This window comes from Nicotiana tabacum, chromosome 5, assembly GCF_000715075.1.
Source record: "Nicotiana tabacum cultivar K326 chromosome 5, ASM71507v2, whole genome shotgun sequence".
Taxonomy (NCBI): Eukaryota; Viridiplantae; Streptophyta; class Magnoliopsida; order Solanales; family Solanaceae; genus Nicotiana; species Nicotiana tabacum.
This window is the reverse complement of record NC_134084.1, coordinates 20185729-20205135: the sequence shown is the minus strand read 5'-3', so window position 1 is coordinate 20205135 and position 19407 is coordinate 20185729.

The following is a 19407-nucleotide window of genomic DNA, read 5'->3' as shown; positions in this document are numbered from 1 at the left end:
AGTCTTCATGCAGCCGCATTCCAACTTTTTGCGATCCATATCACCATCTTCAGAGAGCAATATTCAGAGGTCAAGCAACCCAGTGCGGCCACGTGACAACTTTGTGCGGTCCGCACTAACCCCGCAGGGGCATTTTTGTCCAGTTTTTTCAGCCCACTATAAATAGAATATTTTACCATTTTTAGGTGAAGTTTTGGTACATCTGATAGCTGCTGCACTCATGAGACTTATGTTTTGGCCTATTTTGGGCATTTATGGCTTGGTTTCATCATTGATTATTGTAGTTTAACATTAGTAATTAATTAATATGGTTGTTTCATCTTCTATTTTTTCAGTTTCTTCTTTAATTATATCTAGCTAAACCCATTAGCTAGGGTTGTGGCTCAACCCTAGTGTGGGTAATTAATGGGTGTTGCTTCTTAATGATAGATTGATATTGGGTGTTCGTTATTTGGGTTGATTTTATGGTTTAATTAAGGATTGATGGTTGCAAACATTGATTCTAGCTTAGTGGGTCTTGACTCTTCTTGAGAAAGAGAGTCTATGACCCCAAAATTGACCCAACAAGGAATTGGGGTGGACCCATGAGAAATGGTAGTCCCAATTAACGGGTTAAACCTCGAGAGAGTAATCACCCTACTTGAACCCAAGTTGCTTGGTCTAATTGGCCTACCCAATTGGTCTCTAGAGAGTCAATTGGGCAAATTCTCTCTCCCTACCGAGAGGTGTGAGAGTGAGTACAATTGTGCAACAGTTATAACATTGATCCCAAATATGTCAATCTATTATTAGTAGTTTCTACCCGTTAGTTAACCACCTAGGTGATGCCACGACCCTAGTGCCTTTCTCTATATTAATCACAACTTAGAACATATCCCTTCAGCATAAATTAGCTTAAACTTGTAGTTGATAATAGTAGTTATTAAACAAAAACCCCAAAAAATGTTAGAAGTACAATTAGGAGCAAACACGCATTCCTAGTCTGAACAAATACGCAACTCCATTCCAAGCTCCCTGTGGAAATTGACCTCGATACCACTATTCGGGTAAAAGTCTTAGCATCCGCTCTTCCTACCATTATGTGAGGTTGAGTTTGCTGCGATCATCTTTTGGCTCCGTTGCCGGGGAGCTTACAGTGTTGACTGTTTGTGTAGCTAGTTTTGTGTTTTTCTTTTCTTTCCTTCTTTTTACTAATTTTATTTGTGTCAATTCACTCAGGTACACATGGCCTTAAATGCAAATGACCCTCTTGGCAATGTGGTCGTGGGGGAGGAGGTTGAGGATCTAGAACAAGAAGACGTATTACCTCAATCTCCTAGGAGAGGTCGACATGCCAATGCAAATGCCAATTCAAATAAGAATATACCAGACCCTCCTCCACCTCCACCAAGAGTGGCACCAAGAGTTCTACCCAATCAAGGGTACGCAAGTGCAATACTTCCTCCCCGAATCCGGGCGGGGAACTTCCAGATTACAAATGTGATGCTCACCTTGCTCGAACAACGAGGTTATTTCACGGGGGCCACTGATCAGAATGCTTATAAACACTTGAAGGGCTTTGTGGATACTTATTGGGGTAGCAAGCAGACAAATGTTTCGGAGGATGCATTGAGACTTCGACTTTTCCCGTTCTCACTTCGGGGGAAGGCGTTAGATTGGTTGGAGAGGCTCCCTAATCATTCCATCACTACATGTGATGAGTTGGCGGACAAGTTCATCGCTAAGCTTTTCTCTACAGGTCACATGGCGGCTCTACGGGACGAGATTCTAGCCTTCAAGCAAGAGCCGACTGAACCGTTACATGAGATATGGGAGAGGTTTAGAACAATGGTGAAATAATGCCCTAACAATGATATGACTGATGTGATGATCCAACAAATATTCTATAGGGGCATCAACACAACCAACCAATGTATTGTGAACCAACTGGCGGGAGGAAATTTTATGAAGCTTCCTTACAATGAAGCTTGTGATGTGTTAGATGAGATGGCCGACACATCGTCGGCATGGCAAAGCCGGGCTAATGTGCCTCAAGGTGATACTAACATCACACATTTGCATAAGGAGTTACATGATCACGGCCAAGCCATTGCCGAACTTACAACAACAATGAATCAGTTGGCTAAAACGCAGTTACAACAAGGAAATTTTGATAACTATGATAATGGTGGTGGCTATTCGAATGAATGCTATAATAATCAAAGTGAGGAAGTCCAATACGTCAACAACTATCAAGGGAATAGAGGTAATCAAGGGAACCAACAATGGAGACCCCAAGGAAATTGGGTCAATCAACAAGGTGGTAATTGGAACAATACCAACAACCAAGGAGGAAATTGGGGGAACAACAATTCAGGTAATCAAGGGAATTGGAGCGGAAACAACAACAACAATTGGAACAACAACAATGGGCAAGGTGGGTGGAATAACAATGGTGGTCAAGGAAATTGGGGGCAAGGCTTTCAAAGGCCTCCGATGTTTCAACAACCAAACAACCCGCCGTCGTTTCAATCTCAAGGGTCTAGTTCTTCGGGAAATGAATTTGGTAGAATTGAAGTTATGTTTGAGCAAATGATGAAGAAGAATCAAGACTCCGAAGCTCAATTGGCCTCCCACAACACTTCTATCCGTAACTTGGAAGTACAACTTGGCCAAATTTCTCAGTCTTTAAATACTCGCCCAAAGGGTACTCTACCAAGTGATACGGTAGTAAACCCCAAGGATGGGCACAATAATCATGTTATGAAGGTGACAACGCAAAGTGGAAGAGGCGGTGATGTGCATGCCTCAAGAGTAAACCAAGTTATGGTGGATGAAGATGAGTTATGAGATAATGAAATGCCTTTGGTGGTTGAAGATGTAGTTGAACCAAGTGTGAGAGATGATGTGCGGATTGATATTTATGAGGTTGAAGAGGAGACACAAGAGGCCGTGAACCCATCTAGGGAACACGTGATTGATATGCCCGAGCCGGTGGTGCCCAAAGCCAAAGCACCCTTACCTCGGCCTCCTCCGTCCTATCCTCAACGGTTGGCCAATCAAAAAGGTGACAACCAATTTAAGAAATTCATTGAGATGATGAAGAGTTTGACTATCAATGTGCCTTTGGTGGAGGCACTCGAGCAAATGCCGGGGTACGCAAAGTTCATGAAAGATTTGGTTACAAAAAGAGATCAATGGAGTATGAGACAATCAAGATGACCCATCAAGTGAGAGCAATTGTGCATTATATGGCTCCAAAACTTGAGGACCCCGGTGCATTCACTATCCCATGTACCATTGGAAGTGCCGACTTTGCAAAAGCTCTTTGTGACTTGGGGTCAAGTATCGATTTAATGCCATATTCGGTCTTCAAGACCTTGGGAATCGGACAACCTCGTCCAACTTCTATGAGGCTCCAAATGGAGGACCGGTCAATGAAGTGGCCTTTGGGGATTATTGATGATGTCCTTGTTCGTGTTGATAAGTTCATATTGCCGGCCGATTTCGTTATCTTGGATTGTGAGGTGCCAATTATCCTTGGAAGACCTTTTCTAGCTACTGTAAAGGCTTTGGTAGATGTCGAAGCGGGAGAGTTGACCTTCCGTGTTGGTGATGAAAAGGTGGTATTCCATGTGTGCAAATCTATGAGGCAACCGAATAGCACCGAGGTGTGCTCGTTTGTTGACATTGTCATGGCGGTGATAGTGGATGACACAAGCGCAATGGTGAATGTTGAGGACCCACTTGAGGCCGTGCTCTTGAACATGGATGTTGATGATGATGCCGTGAGAGTTGAGTGTGTAAACACTTTGCATGGTATGGGCTCGTATTCTTATGATCCTAGGAAGTTATCCTTGGATCTTAAGAATCGCAAAACTCCCCCAACCAAGTCATCTATTGAGGAGCCGCCGGTGTTGGAGTTGAAACCACTTCCTCCTCACCTCAGGTATGAATACTTGGGCCCTAATTTCACTTTGCCTGTTATTATTTCGTCTTGCTTGACTAACGTGCAGGTTGACGCTACTTTAGCGGTTCTACAAAAGCGCAAGAGGGCGATCAGATGGACATTGACAGATATTCGGGGTATAAGCCCCGCCTTTTGCATGCATAAGATCATATTGGAGGAGGATGAGAGGCCCTCACTTGAACACCAAAAGAGACTTAATGAAGCTATGCAAGAAGTGGTCAAGAAGGAAGTTATCAAGTGGCTTGACGCCGGTGTGGTGTATCCTATTTCTGACAGCTCATGGACTTCTCTGGTGCAATGCGTACCGAAGAAGGGTGGGATAACTGTGGTAACCAATGCTAACAATGATTTGATTCCTACTCGGACGGTGACGGGATGGAGAGTTTGTATGGACTATAGAAAGCTTAACAAGGTGACTCGAAAGGATCATTTCCCATTGCCGTTCCTCGACCAAATGCTTGATCATCTTGCGGGTCGGTCATTCTACTGCTTTTTAGATAGGTATTCGGGGTACAATCAGATTCTCATCGCCCCGGAAGATCAGGAAAAGACGACATTTACTTGTCCCTACGGCACATTCGCATTTTCGAGGATGCCGTTTGGATTGTGTAATGCCCCAACAACCTTTCAACGATGTATGATGGAAATTTTCACCGACATGGTGGACGATATATTGGAGGTCTTTATGGATGATTTTAGTGTGGTGGGGGACTCCTTTGAAGAATGCTTGACAAATTTGGACCGTGTGTTGGCCCGATGTGAAGATACAAACCTAGTTCTTAATTGGGAAAAATGTCATTTTATGGTAGAAGAGCGTATTGTATTGGGTCATAAGATTTCGAAGAGAGGTATTGAAGTTGACAAAGCCAAGATTGAAGTCATTTCAAGGTTACCTCCCCCTACTTCTGTCAAAGGGGTGAGGACCTTTTTGGGGTACGCGGGTGTCTACCGAAGGTTCATCAAAGATTTCTCTAAGGTAGTTAACCCGTTGTGCAAGTTGTTAGAGAAGGAGGCCAAGTTTGACTTTGATGAGAAATGCGTGGAGACGTTCGAGCTTCTAAAACACAAGTTGACAACTACCCCTATCATTACCGCACCCAATTGGAGCTTGCCATTTGAGCTCATGTGCGACGCTAGTGATGTTGCGGTAGGGGCGGTCTTGGGCCAAAGGATCAACAAGATGTTCCGTCCGGTGTACTACTCAAGCAAGATGATGAATGAAGCTCAAAGAATCTATACAGTCACCGAGAAGGAGTTGCTAGCTATTGTGTTTGCCATGGAAAAGTTACGACCATACCTTATGGGGGCCAAAGTGATTATCCATACCAATCATGCCGCCCTTAGGTATTTGATAACCAAGAAAGATTCAAAAGCAAGGTTGATGAGATGGGTGCTACTTCCTCAAGAGTTTGATCTAGAAATTGTGGACCGGAAAGGAAGTGAAAATCAAGTGGCGGACCACTTGTCCCGCTTGGAGGAAGAGGGGAGGCCTTCTGACGGCCTTGAGATCAATGATGCATTCCCGGATGAACAACTTCTTGCGGTATCTATGCATGATATGTCGTGGTTTGTCGATGTGGCAAATTATCTTGTGACCGGTATAATCCTGTATGAGCTCCCTTCTAACCAAAGTAAGAAGCTCAAGCGGGATAGTTTGGATTATTATTAGGATGAGCCATTTTTGTTCAAGATTTTCACCGAGGGTGTGATTCGCCGATGTGTCCCGGAAAAAGAACAATTGAGTATTTTGGAGGCTTGTCATTCCTCTCCCTATGGTGGCCATCATGGCGGGGTGAGGACGGCTTCTAAGATGCTTAGTTGCGGTTTCTATTGGCTCTCCTTGTTTAAAGATGCCGGTGATTTTGTAAAGAGATGCAATGAATGCCAACGAGCCGGTGGGATTTCAAAAAAGGATGAGATGCCTCTCAACACAATTCTAGAGGTGGACATTTTTTATGTGTGGGGTATCGACTTTATGGGGTCGTTCGTGAGTTCTTGTGGGAACACCTATATTTTGGTAACCGTCGTTTTGCCCAACAGCGAAGCTCGAAGTGTGGTGGCGTTCTTGAAAAAGAGTATCTTCACAAGGTTTGGCACTCCACGTGCTATCATTAGTGATGGTGGTTCTCATTTTTGCAACCGGGCTTTTGATTCATTGCTTGCTAAGTATGGTGTAAATCACAAGGTGACCACTCCTTATCATCCTCAAGTGAGTGGCCAAATTGAGGTTTCCAATCGAGAGATCAAGAGTATTTTGTCCAAAACTGTCAATGCCAATAGGACCGATTGGTCGAAGAAATTAGATAATGCTCTTTGGGCCTGTCAGACAACTTACAAGACCACGATTGGTATGTCTCTGTACCGGTTGGTGTTTGGGAAAGCTTGTCATCTTCCGGTGGAATTGGAGCATAAGGCTATGTGGGCCTTGAGAAAATTGAACTTAGAATGGGATGTCGCTGCGAATCTCCGGGTTGAGCAACTCAATGAGCTAGACGAGTTTAGATTTCATGCCTACTCCAGCTCGTCCTTGTAAAATGACAAGATGAAGCACCTTCATGATAAGTATGCCCAAGGGAAGGAATTCAAAATTGGTGACATGGTTCTTCTGTTCAACTCCCGGTTGAGGTTATTCCCGGGAAAGCTTAAGTCTAAGTGGAGTGGTCCATTTGAAGTTGTTGGTGTAACCCCATTTGGTGTTATTGATCTCAAGAACAAAAATGGTGAAGTTTTCCGGGTCAATGGGCATCGTGTCAAGCATTACTTGGGAAAGTTTGATGACAGCCACTTGGTGGCACTCATTCATTTGAAGTGACTTTGATGGTAACATGCGTCGTGCCGCGACGTTAAATCAGGCGCTTCTTGGAAGGCAACCCATGTCTTTTTCTTTCTTTTTGATTTCTGTTGTAGATTAGGATTTTTGAGCTAATGGTTTGTGAGATATTGTAGGAATTGTGATTGAACCAGTGCAAAACAATTGTGCAAAAAGTGCAGTCTCTGAACAATGACCGTGCGGCCGCAATCCCACTTTGTGCGGTCCGCACCGGCCAAAGAAAATATTTCCAAGTTTCTGATGATGGCTAGTGCGGCCGCACCCTTGATTGTGTGGTCCGCACCGGTAAAGGCCAAGAATGATCAGTCTCTGAACTGCGTTCACGCGGCCGCGTCCCACTTTGAGCGGCCCGCGTGGTTCTCATGCGGCTGCAGCCCGTCTCATGTGGTCCGCGTGCCTTCGTTTCAGCACCAGGTAAATGGTAAAGTCCCAGCACGGCCTGCGGTCGTGTGCACTGGACGGTAAGTGCTGGGCCCCGCGGTGTTTCCTATAAATAGGCCATTAGGGTCTTCATTAGAACTTTTCGCAAATATTGACCCTTGAGCCCTAAAAGTTACTGTTCACATCAGAGACCCTTCCTAGTGTTAATATCAAGAGCATTTCTTCGCTTTCCTGGTAACATATCTCTCACATTAGTCTTTACTTAGTATTAATTTAAACTTTATACATGTTTCCCTAGTCATAACTTCTTCGTTTTTCTTTTTGTTCTGTGTCGTTTCATGATTAGGATAGTTTTATATTGTTCTTGTTGTTCTTTGAAATGACAGGCATGTTATAAATGAGTAGGGACAAAGTAGGATGCTAAAACGTGAAAGACTTGAGTTTTTTTTGTAAAACCCTAATTGCCCTTGTAATGAAAGCCCAGCGCGGCCGCCCTCCCTGATTATGCGGTCTGCATGCCTTTTACGCGGCCGCATCATTCTGTTACGCGGTCGCGTAAGCCCTGAGCCTAAAGGTTGACACTTCCCAGCGTGGCCGCATGCCTGGTTTGTGCGGTCCGCTCCATGCCCACGAGGCCGCATCTCATGTTTGCGCGGTCCGCATAGGTAAGGTTCAAAGGACACCAATTTTAATAGTATGGCCAATGCGGCCGCATGACCAGTTTGTGCGGACCGCATTGGCCCCCACGCAGCTGCACCCCTTGTTCATGCGGTCCACATGGTTCCTAATCATAGAGGTGTTCATTTCCCAACTTGGTCAGTGCGGTCCGCATGCCTTGTTTGTGCGGTCCGCACTACTATCATCTATTCTCTGTCTGTGTTTCTGTTCTGTACTTAAACTCTGCAATTGCCTGAACTAACAATGTTAGAATTATTTGTGTGCAGAAAATGGTTAAACAACAAGGGTGTGGAGCTAAACAACACGGACGAGGAGGTGACCCCTCCCAGGGAGGTAAAGCAAAATTGAAGAAACTCACTCCCCAACCAAAGCTAAAAACAAGAAAGCAGGTGATGAGTGCTGAGGAACAGTCGGGGAGTGAGTACCTCCCCTCCCAGGATGTCTCAACTAATTCAGGGAAAGCCCCAGCAGGCCCAGCTAAAGCTCCAACTGTTATACAACCTGAGTCGTCTAAGGGCTCAGAAGCAGGCAGTGCCAAATACTCCACCACCCCCACAACTTCAGAATCCGGGGAGGGTGCAGAAGATAAAAACAAGAGTGATGAGGAGGTCCAGGATAGTGGGGTACTTAGAGTTTGGGGAATTGAAAGAACTAGAAACCCAGTTGTATGGCAGGACAGATTTGTCAGCGAAGTGACCTTTCATAAATTCCGAGAAGTGTGGCCCAAGAAAAAGGTGATTCCAGAAAGAAGAGTAGTCACCCGGGATTTGTTACCCTACCTTCCCCGAGTCCATGAACAATTTATTACTAGAGTGGGGTGAGATTTCTTCAAAGATGAGCTGGTCGATGCAAATGAACATATGGTGAAGGAATTCTACAGCAATGTGGCCAACACCAAAGAAGGGTCAATTGCAACCAAAGTGCGGGATAAGAATATAGTGTTCTCGGGAGAGGCGTTGAACGAGTATTTGGGTTTCAATGACGAGGATGACTCTCTGTATAGAGAGAAGTTAGAGTTGAAAGAGGAAGCTCGTCCTTGGGTGGCATAGTTCTTAGCTCAGCCGGGTACTATTCCGGAGTGGATTCAGGTGGGGAAGAAAATACTGCGAAAGGACCTCAATTTTGAGGCGAGAGGATAGTTAACTTTTGTATGAAACAGGTTGGACCCTTCGTCCCATGACCAGACCATTCCAATCGCCCGAGCGGTTCTCATTGCGTCCATTGTGGCAGGTTTCCCCATCAATGTGGGGAATGTGATGTATAGTGGATCACATCCATTGGCATTGATACTGACAGAAACTACCCCTACCCTAACACCCTCACAATGTACTTTGAAGATGCAAAGGTGAAGAAATACCACTTCGATGTTGGAGTCCGGCCAGTGTCCCCGTTTTCATAGTTTAGTATTCAAGGGCCAGACAACCCGAAGGGGGATAAGAAGGTAAAAGCATCCACCTCTGCCCCGACTGGCCAGTCTAAGGAGCCAGTTGCGGTAGAGGCTTCTGTTGAGCCACCTACTTTTGCTTCCACTATTGTTCCGGACATCCCATCCTCCTCTGCGAGTCCCAGTTCTTTAACTGGCCCAGTGGTTCCCACCTCCAAATCCAACCCCTTCACGGCCCAGCAGTTAGCAAAGACATTAGCTAGTTTGAACAACTGGATGTCAGTCTCGACATCCAAGTTGTCCACTTTGGCTACCACAGTTGCGGCCCAGTCTGTTCCAGCCACCATTGAGATTCTTCAGTCCATTGAGGATACATTGAAGACACTCCTGGCCAACCAGGAGAAGATTTTGGCTACTCAGGTTGCCTTGACAAAGGCAATTGATGCACAGGGCAAAGCTCTAAAGGAGCTGGCCAGAGACCACAAGAAGATGAGAAAATCCCGGGAATCTAAGGAAGAGGTGAAGGTGCTCTGAGCTGAGGTTGACAAGCTAAAGGCAGACCAACTGCCTTTAGACTTGTTCTTTGATGAGTCAGCACCTCCACTAGCAGTAGTCGTACCGGAGCCACAGCTAGAGGATGAGCCTAGGCACCCAAGGAAGAAGAGGAAGCTTCATAGCACTGAGGGTGTTGTGATAGAGGTAGCACAGGTTCAGGAGGATACTTCTAGTGCTCCACCAGATGTTCAGCCGGTCCATGACCCGGCCCCTGTCCCAGCAGCAGAGCAACAGCAGGCCGGGAACCAGTCTGAGGTTCCCGCCAGTACAGAGGACCAGGGGACCACTGATCAGCCCATGACGACGGATCAGGGTTGAGGAGCCACTGTATATCCTTTCTCTGTTTATATGCTTATTTTGGTAGTTGGCATTGGGTACAATGCCAACTTTTATTCGTGGGGGTACGCCCTACTATTTTGATGGTTGATACATTTGGGATGACTGTACATATTTATTTGACTCTTAGCTTATGTTGCTAGTTGATAGTTGGCTTGTATATAACTTTTCATTCTAGTTACTTTTCTACTTTATGTACATATCCATTCCCCCCTCGCTGTATATTCTACTCCCTCATTGTACATATTTATTCATTTTTTCTATTTTCGTTAAAATTTTTCGTTTTTAGCTTCATAGTAGGCTCGTAGCCTTTTTGTTTTATTTTGGCGTTTGCAATAAGCCCTTGGTTTTCTTAATGTCACGGTTCTTTCCAAGGGTAGAGTGTTGTGCGAACCGGGTGGCTCTTCCCAATGATAGATGGCGTGACAACCTTCTTAAGGGTTTGAGTCCGTTTTTGATTTTTCTTTTTTTTTGATTTTCAAGTTTTGCAGTCAAGGGTACCTCAGGCAAAGCTTCACTTGGGCCTAACACATTTGCCTTTGATCCCATGGTCAAAGACATAATGTGGTGCTCAGGATGGTGAAAGTCGTGGCCTTGAGACTCTTGTGTTGACCAAACAGTCATCATGTGGTCGTATTGGACCATTGTGTGCTTGAATCGTAACTAAGGTCGTTGTGGGCCCTCGACTCGATATATTTAGCAATCCTTGAGTGTGTGTGGTAAGAATTCGATTTGCGAGTCCAAGTCCCGAGCCGATGGTCTAGAACTTGCCCCGAATGTTTGTTGAGGCGAAATCCTAGGTGAAATTTGGCTTGAGAAGTGATTGTAGGCTCTCCTTGATCCAAAATGCTAAGATTGAACAATTCCATGACCTACCAATGAAATGATCACTAGTTAACCCTTTTGAGCCTTGAACCTTCTTCTTTCAAGAACCAAAGCTACAAGCCTATACCCGTTCTTAATGATACCCTCTCTTGGCACCCAAATCTTCCCTTGAGTAGATGGCAAATGTTTAAGTTTTGGGGAGGGGGGAGACAAGAAAGGAAACAATGTGGTAAAAGGTATAAAAGCAAAAGAAAAGAAAGGTAATGAAAAAGAAAGAAAAGATAAGACAAAAAGAAAGACCGAATTGAATAAGGTCAGAAAGGGGATTTAAAGAAAACAAAAGTGAAAAAGGGTGTGAAAAAAAAGTAGAAAAAGGAGAAATGTGTTGAATTGCATAAGAAAGGGTGACAATGTGTCTCTCTAACCCCTTGAAAAAGAAGTGAATACTCAAATGAGTCAAGAAAGTGTGCCAAAATAAATCAAAAGAAGTGCTTAAGGGAAGATTGAACCCACTTGAACAAAAATATGTCCTACCCTCACCCAAAAGCCTTCACAATGACTCCACAAAAGACCTACATGATTTTGAGTTGAAGGGAACCTACATTAGTGGATACTTACATAAGGGGCAAGCATATGGTACTTAGAGCCGGACTTGTGGCCTCTTCCTTGAGAGAGATGAGTGAAATTCCATCAACCTCGGTTTGTGTGTCAATACTCTAAAAGGGTGAGGTTCACTTAGGGAGAGTTGAGGATGTGTGAGATTGAGTTCCACAATGACCAAAGTAATTGAGAAAAGTTCTTTGATGAAATGTGTCAACTCTTGATGCTCTTGTGTCACACTTGATCCACAAGTTTTCAAAGTTTAAATGTGTTAATGATGCATTCGCATTGAGGGCAATTGTTAGTCCCAATTGATGCTTGTGGAGGTTACTTTAGGATAAACTGAAATTGCTTGGATGTTGCCTTTGAGGGGTGGGTCTTATTTTGTGTGCTTAAGGACAAGCAAAGGTTTAAGTTTGTGGGAGTTGATAAGTAGGATTTTAACATGTTTTATACCCATACTTGCTTGCGCCTTGAGTGTAATTTGCTACAAAATAGTCCCAAAATGCTTACAGATTGTGCTTGATTGCAAGTTTGAGCTATAAAGTGACAAATCGTCAAAGATCGGCTCAAATCAGAGTGAAACCTACTCAAGTGTCAAAGATCATAAAAGTAAGAACATTCAGAACTTGGTGCGGACCGCACCATCATGTCATGCGACCGCACCATAGGAGTTCAGAGACTGTGAAACTACAAGTCAAACATCATGCGGCCTGCGTCCCTCTTCATGCGGCCCGCGTCTCACTTATGCGGCCGCACAATCTTGCTATGCGGTCGCGTCCAAGAAGTTCAGAGAGTGTCATAAGAAGCAAATCACGCGGCCGCGTTCCACTTCATGCGCCCTGCGTCCCTCTCCATGAGGCCGCACTCTATGGTCACGCGGTCCGCGTCCAAGAAGTTCAGAGAAGCTGCCAAAACTATTCATGAGGTCGCACAACAACTTTGTGCGGTCCGCGCCAGTCTTCATGCGGCCGCATTCCAACTTTGTGCGGTCCGCATCACCATCTTCAGAGAGCAAGATTCAGAGGTCAAGCAACCCAGTGCGGTCGCGTGCCAACTTTGTGCGGTTCGCACTAACCCCGCAGGGGCAGTTTTGTCCAGCCCACTATAAATAGAACATTTTACCATTTTTAGGTGAAGTTTTGGTACATATGATAGCTACTACACTCGTGAGACTTATTTTTGGCCTATTTTGGGCATTTATGGCTTGGTTGCATCATAGATTATTGTAGTTTAACATTAGTAATTAATTAATATGGTTGTTTCATCTTCTATTTCTTCAGTTTCTTCTTTAATTATGTCTAGCTAAACCCATTAGCTAGGGTTGTGGCTCAACCCTAGTGTGGGTAATTAATGGGTGTTGCTTATTAATGATAGATTGATATTGGGTGTTCGTTATTTGGGTTGATTTTATGGTTTAATTAAGGATTGATGGTTGCAAACATTGATTCTAGCTTAGTGGGTCTTGACTCTTCTTGAGAAAGAGAGTTTATGACCCCAAAATTGACCCAACAAGAAATTGGGGTGGACCCATGAGAAATGGTAGTCCCAATTAACGGGTTAAACCTCGAGAGAGTAATCACCCTACTTGAACCCAAGTTGCTTGGTTTAATTGGCCTACCCAATTGGTCTCTCGAGAGTCAATTGGGCAAATTCTCTCTCCCTACCGAGAGGTGTGAGAGTGAGTACAATTGTGCAACCGTTATAACATTGATCCCAAATATGTCAATCTATTATTAATAGTTTCTACCCGTTAGTTAACCACCTAGGTGATGCCACGACCCTAGTGCCTTTCTCTATATTAATCATAACTTAGGACATATCCCTTCAGCATAAATTAGCTTAAACTTGTAGTTGATAATAGTAGTTATTAAACAAAAACCACAAAAAATGTTAGAAGTACAATTAGGAGCAAACACGCATTCCTAGTCTGAACAAATACGCAACTCCATTCCAAGCTCCCTGTGGAAATTGACCCCGATACTACTATTCGGGTAAAAGTCTTAGCGCCCGCTCTTCCTACCATTGTGTGAGGTTGAGTTTGTTGCGATCATATTCCTTGGGGTACATTTATGCTAGACTTTGCTCCTCGTGATTGTTTTGAATTTTAACTAGGTCCCATTTTCCAGGAGGGTCTTGAGAATTTCAATTTAAATCCCATTATCCAGGCGGGTCCTGAAAATCAAACATCAAACCTGTCTGGTGCTTGCCTTTCCCCTGCGGCGGATTTCCCCGGAGAAACCTAAATTTTCTGCCCCTGTTTCAATCAAAGAAAAATCTTGTCAGTTTACAATGTGATGGATATTTGACGGCATTCTTTGCTGAAGACCTCTCCGCTGCCATGCTTTGTTTTGATTGGCTTCCTCTGCACTGGCTAAGAACCTCTTGACTTTCCGACTGACTTTCAAACCCCAATGACTTTGGATGACCCGAGTGTTCTATACCCAAACCATTGTTTTACACCTCTGACCCCTTTAACTGAACCTCTGCATCTCCCATGAAATTACTACATCATTCTGCCGATGGAACTTTTGCTGGCACTTTATCCCACTTTACATCATGCTATTTTCGGTATACTCTGGCCGCACTGTGCTTTGCAATTTTTGAAGTTGGTAGTGAGCTTTGAAATTCCTTCTTATTTGCTTAAACAGAACAGACATTGGGAACATCTTAGAGAAATAAACCCAAAAGAAATGAAATGCAATGATTTTCAGAGTTAAGGATAAGAAAATCCAAAACTGGAAGACTATCTGAAGAGGAAAAGAAAAGAGACTTATCTGAGTGGAGCGGCTGGCACCAATGATCATGACATGCATTTTGGATTAATCGGCCCAATCTGTCCACCCGATCAACTTTCAATTACCATACTTTGTTGCCTCGAAATTTCCGTAACCTGATTTTTTCACCAAAACCTTGACCTTGTTCGGCCTGCGGTGCCCTGAAGGGTTTTCACCAACAAGCTTCTCTCATTTGTTCATCTCTCAACTCACCTTCTCCCTACGGTGCTCGTGAGGGTTTTCACCAATAAGACTCTCTCATTTTGATTTCTCTCAACTCCCGTCACCTTGTGGTAACCGTGAGGGTTTTCACCAATAAGACGCTCTTATTTTCAATATTTTCTACTTGGACTAGAGTGTTGCCCTTGATATGAATCACCTCCATTTGCCTGACTTGGAATCTCTCGAAGACTGATCGGAAGGTCTTTCTTTGGACCGTAATGTGGGCTTTTGAATAGGGTTAGAAAGAAAGGATATCAAAGGCTCAAAACAATTCGAATGGGTTCAAAATTGCAACTTTCAGAATCAGATTTCTTACAACAACCACAACTTCTGCCCCAGTTTCTTTGCTTGGGGACTTTTGGATTTTTATTTTGATGGGACCGAACCGTGAGGCTGCCTACGTATCCTTAAAAGGAATCAGGTCAGACGTAGTTCATGTCATAGGAATTACTTTGTTTGTTGTGATTTTTCTTTTCTTTTTCTTTCTCTTCTTTTCATCTTTTTGTTGTTTTTTTCCTCTCTTTTTCTTTTTTTTCTTTCTCTCTTCACTCTTTTCTTTCTCTTTTCATTCTTTTCTTTCTCTTTTTTTTCTTTGTCCTTTACTTACATTTTGCACTTGCATTTCTGAACTTTACCACTGATTTCAAAAGAGGGATATAAAAAAGAAATAAATAAGGCTCAAAAGGGTAACAAAGGATAAAGTGTTTAGATAGCAGAACAAAATGCCTTCGTCATTCCAATCTTCAAAACATGCCAAGTACAAACAAACACAATTAAACAAACCAAAGGAATCATACACAATATCTTTTGACTGCATTAGAATTGATAATCATATCCACACATTTGCCCTCTACATCTGTTAAATACAAAGCACTATTGGACAACACTCTTATTACTATGAACGGCCCCTGCCAATTTGGGGCAAACTTGCCTTTAGCTTCAACCTGATGCGGCAGGATGTGTTTCAATAGTATTTCTTTTTGTTCTATCTGCCCCAGTTTCACATGGTTCGGGCTTCAAATGATCTCAAAGTGTCCAAATCTGTTCTTATTCCCATCAAGTGCCCCTGTCATCTTCAAATTATTTCAATGCTTCATGACAAAACTAACTTTTGAGCTCAGATTGAGAATTACGCATGCATGTCATGTCACTAGAGCCAACAAGAAAAGAATTGTAGAAAGAAAAGAGAACTAAACAAAAGAAAATGGCTAGAAATAACAGAAAACATGAAATTACATTAGACAGGCACTAAAACGGTTCAAACAACAAGACAAGCAAACTAAACTGAGATCACAAACCTGGAACAAACCTAGACAATACTAAACGAGCTACTACGACTAAACAAACTAGGCAAAATAAAAGGATAGAAGGGTTTGAGTCACAAGACAATATCCGAATTACAACCCTGAAAATAACCCCGACAACAGAAATGACAACAAAATAAACCACCAAGACTCCTCCAGCTAGCCAAGAGATGGAGCGTCTTTCGGATTACCAAGCACAACATCTTAGCCACTGAGTTTCGCATCAATATTGCTAAGACCATCACCGAATTCAACATTATCAACTTTAGTCAACAAGTTCCCACGAGGATTCGCATGCTTCATGTCACTATCATTGCTGACAACTACCCCTTCCTGAATCATTCTTTCTATTTCCCTTTTCAAAGATCGACAATCTTCAATGCTATGCCCTTGGACATTAGAGTGGTACTTGCATCGAACAGTAGGATCAAATCCTTTCGCATATGGGTCTGGAGTATAACCGAGGAGCGGCTCAATTAGGCCAGAATGCTTTAACCTTTCAAACAAACTTGTGTAGGATTCTCCGATGGGCGTGAAACTGTCTTTTTACCTTTGTTTCCCTCCATGCCTCAGTTTCTTAGGATTCATGGATGCTTGAAAATGCTGTGAAGGCACACATGAATTTCGGGATGCTGGTGCTCGCCCTAGGGAGTGACCCGGTAGTTGGACAGATGGTCGGATGTTGTTCGATGAATAATATTGGGGTGGCATATGTGGAGTTTGGGAATGTTCACGGGGTCGGTATTGAGGTTGAAAGCATTTAGCAAGAATGACCACCAAACTATGTCGTTGGCAGAGGGAGTGACCTAGTGGCTGAACATACGACCGGTCATTGTTCGGAGGATAATGCTGAGGTGGATTATGTGGGGTTTGGGGATAGGTTTGGGGTTGGAATTGAGGCTGAGGACGTTTGGCAAGAACAACCACTGGACCCTGACGTCGGCGGGGATCAGTGATATCTTTTCTATCAGTGGGAGGACCATCCCGAGCAACTTGTTCGTTCCATCTAAGCCAAAAGTCCCTAAATCTTTCCTTGGATTTCTTTTTCATCTGAGATAGGGAGGAGTGGTCTGGGACAATGTCTATATTGTACTGAAAGTGTCGAAAAAAATCTTGAGCCATGTCGCCCAATGTAGGCATTTACCAACATTTTGACGATTATGCCATTCCAAAGTTGCCCCAGTCAAGCTCTTACTGAAATATGCCATCAACGAGTCATATTTCTCTCCAACACTTCTCATTTCACTGCAATAAACTCTCAGGTGGGCTACCGGATCTCCACACCCATCATACAAGTTAAATTTTGGCACTTTGAACCTCGCGGGCAGGCGAACGTCAGGGGACACAGACAGTTCTTTGTAGGCCATGCTACCCTGGTCTCCCATTCCTTGCCTGCTCTTTAAGGACTGTTTTATGCCTTTTAGCCTCCTGGGTACCCCATCTCGCCCTTCTCTTCCTACAAACTTTTCATTTTCACCATGAGGCTCATCCCGCGGGCCAGCTTGTATGCGTTGGGAGCCTTGTGGGAATCCTCTGAGGGGTAATATTGGGCATCATGAGCTTTGAATGGGTGTTCATTGTCGGGGATAGTGGATGTGACAGAATGGCACTTTTGGGAAAAGATAGTTGGAGGACGAGTGATGGAACTACTAGGGTGGTTGGGAAAGTTGTGATAAGTGGGTAGATCTGGAGAGTATGGAGGATCATCTGGCATTGCATTCGGATTTTGGGTAAGGGCAACATCTAAGAAGCTAGGTGGTGGCGGGGGTGGTGCCTTCCCAGTCATCCAAGCCTGATACATGTCCGCCACGTGTTGTCTTAACATCTTTACCTCTTCAACCAACCTATTGTCCTGTGCAACCAACTGCTTTCGTGCACCGGTATCAACCAACTCAGTTTTGTTATTGTCTGCCATTGCCTTTTGACTTTATGTTGTAGAGAAGAGTTACCCCTTTAAAACCACAAACCAACCACCCTTCTACTATGAATATAACAAAAATGAAGTCATCACGTTAGCGTTAGGGCATTTAACATAAGATAATCTCACTTTATGTGCAATGCACCTAGCCACAGTTATCGGTTCTAAAATGACTTCGAGGGTACAAAGGTCAGTTGGCATCATCCCAATTTGTTCATTTCAACCTCTCTTTTCTTTGCTTTTCTAGCACTTGCTGGCTTGCCCATTTTCCTTCATTTCTTCTTTTTTTTTTAATCATCACTCTTTCTTTCTCTCATATCTCACATCCCACAATTTCACCTTTTTCTCTTCTTTTTTTCCTTTTTATTCTTTTAATAATAAAAAAAATGATTTGATCGAACCCTATGTAGGTTGCCTACATATCATGATGCCGCATGAATCATACCTTTGCGTAGTTCTGGAATATCGGGAATAATGTAAACAAACTAACATTCTTTTTCTTTTTACCTTAATGACTATTCTGACAAGAAAAGGGAAATAAAAGAAACAAATCTCTTTTTTGCTTTTTGAATTTTCTAGACTTAATGTTCTATAACCTATTCTAAACTCAAGCTTAACGTTCATATATATTTTTTCCAAGACAAATACTCCGTGGGAAATTATTAAAGAAAACCCTAGAAGAGAAAAAAAAAATTTGATTTGTTTTTTTAGGAGGGAATCTAAATAATAAACTACAGAAATATATTTTGAACTTTTCATTTGATATCCTGACGCGATATTTCGAAACGAGCAAAAAGATAAAACAAAATGCTTTTGCATTTCAATTTTGATTACCTAAAAAAGAAATTCTAATGATAAACAAAAGATAAAGTATTTTTTCTATGTACAATATCCTAAAGTTCTAATGAAAATAAAAGAGTTTTTCCCCTCATTTTCCACTAATTTCCCAAAGAAACACCTCAAAAGAAAATCTTTTTGGATTTTGGAATTAACACCTTAAAGAAAGCTTTTAAAGAAGTACTAAAAGAAAATTCTCTTTTTTTTTGAATTTTGGTCCTAATATACTAAAGGAAACATAAAAATAATTCATTTTAAGTCCTAGATATTAAGTGCCTAAAGGAAAAACAACCTCAAAATTTTTTCATTTCTAGAATTAGTATTCTAAAGAAAATTTATAACGAAATATAAAATGCAACATCTCTCTTTTTTGTTTTGGATTTTTGAGTTACAACATATTTTTCAAATATAAAGCAGAAAATACAATAACAAAAGGCTTGACATTACTGTACAAAACTAGAAAGTAAAAGATGACATAAAATGAAGAACAGACTCAAAGCATAAAAATAAAACAAATCTCATTAAGCAACTCCTGACTGAGCGATCCTGACCGGATGGTTACGGGGTATCTGTCATGCTCAAACTTCGGTAAATAAATTCATATCGGTATGAGAAAACTTTAAATCAACACTATGTGAGACAATAACACTCCCTACTGGACACATGGAAGACATGATTGAGACTGTTTTTGCAAACTGGCTTATTTGGCCAAAAGGTGGCTAGAAGTACAAAATTTGGCTATGACCCCGCAAAGCCAAGAACCTAAGATTTACTAGGAAGACCAGACCCTATGTGGGTTGCCTACGTATCA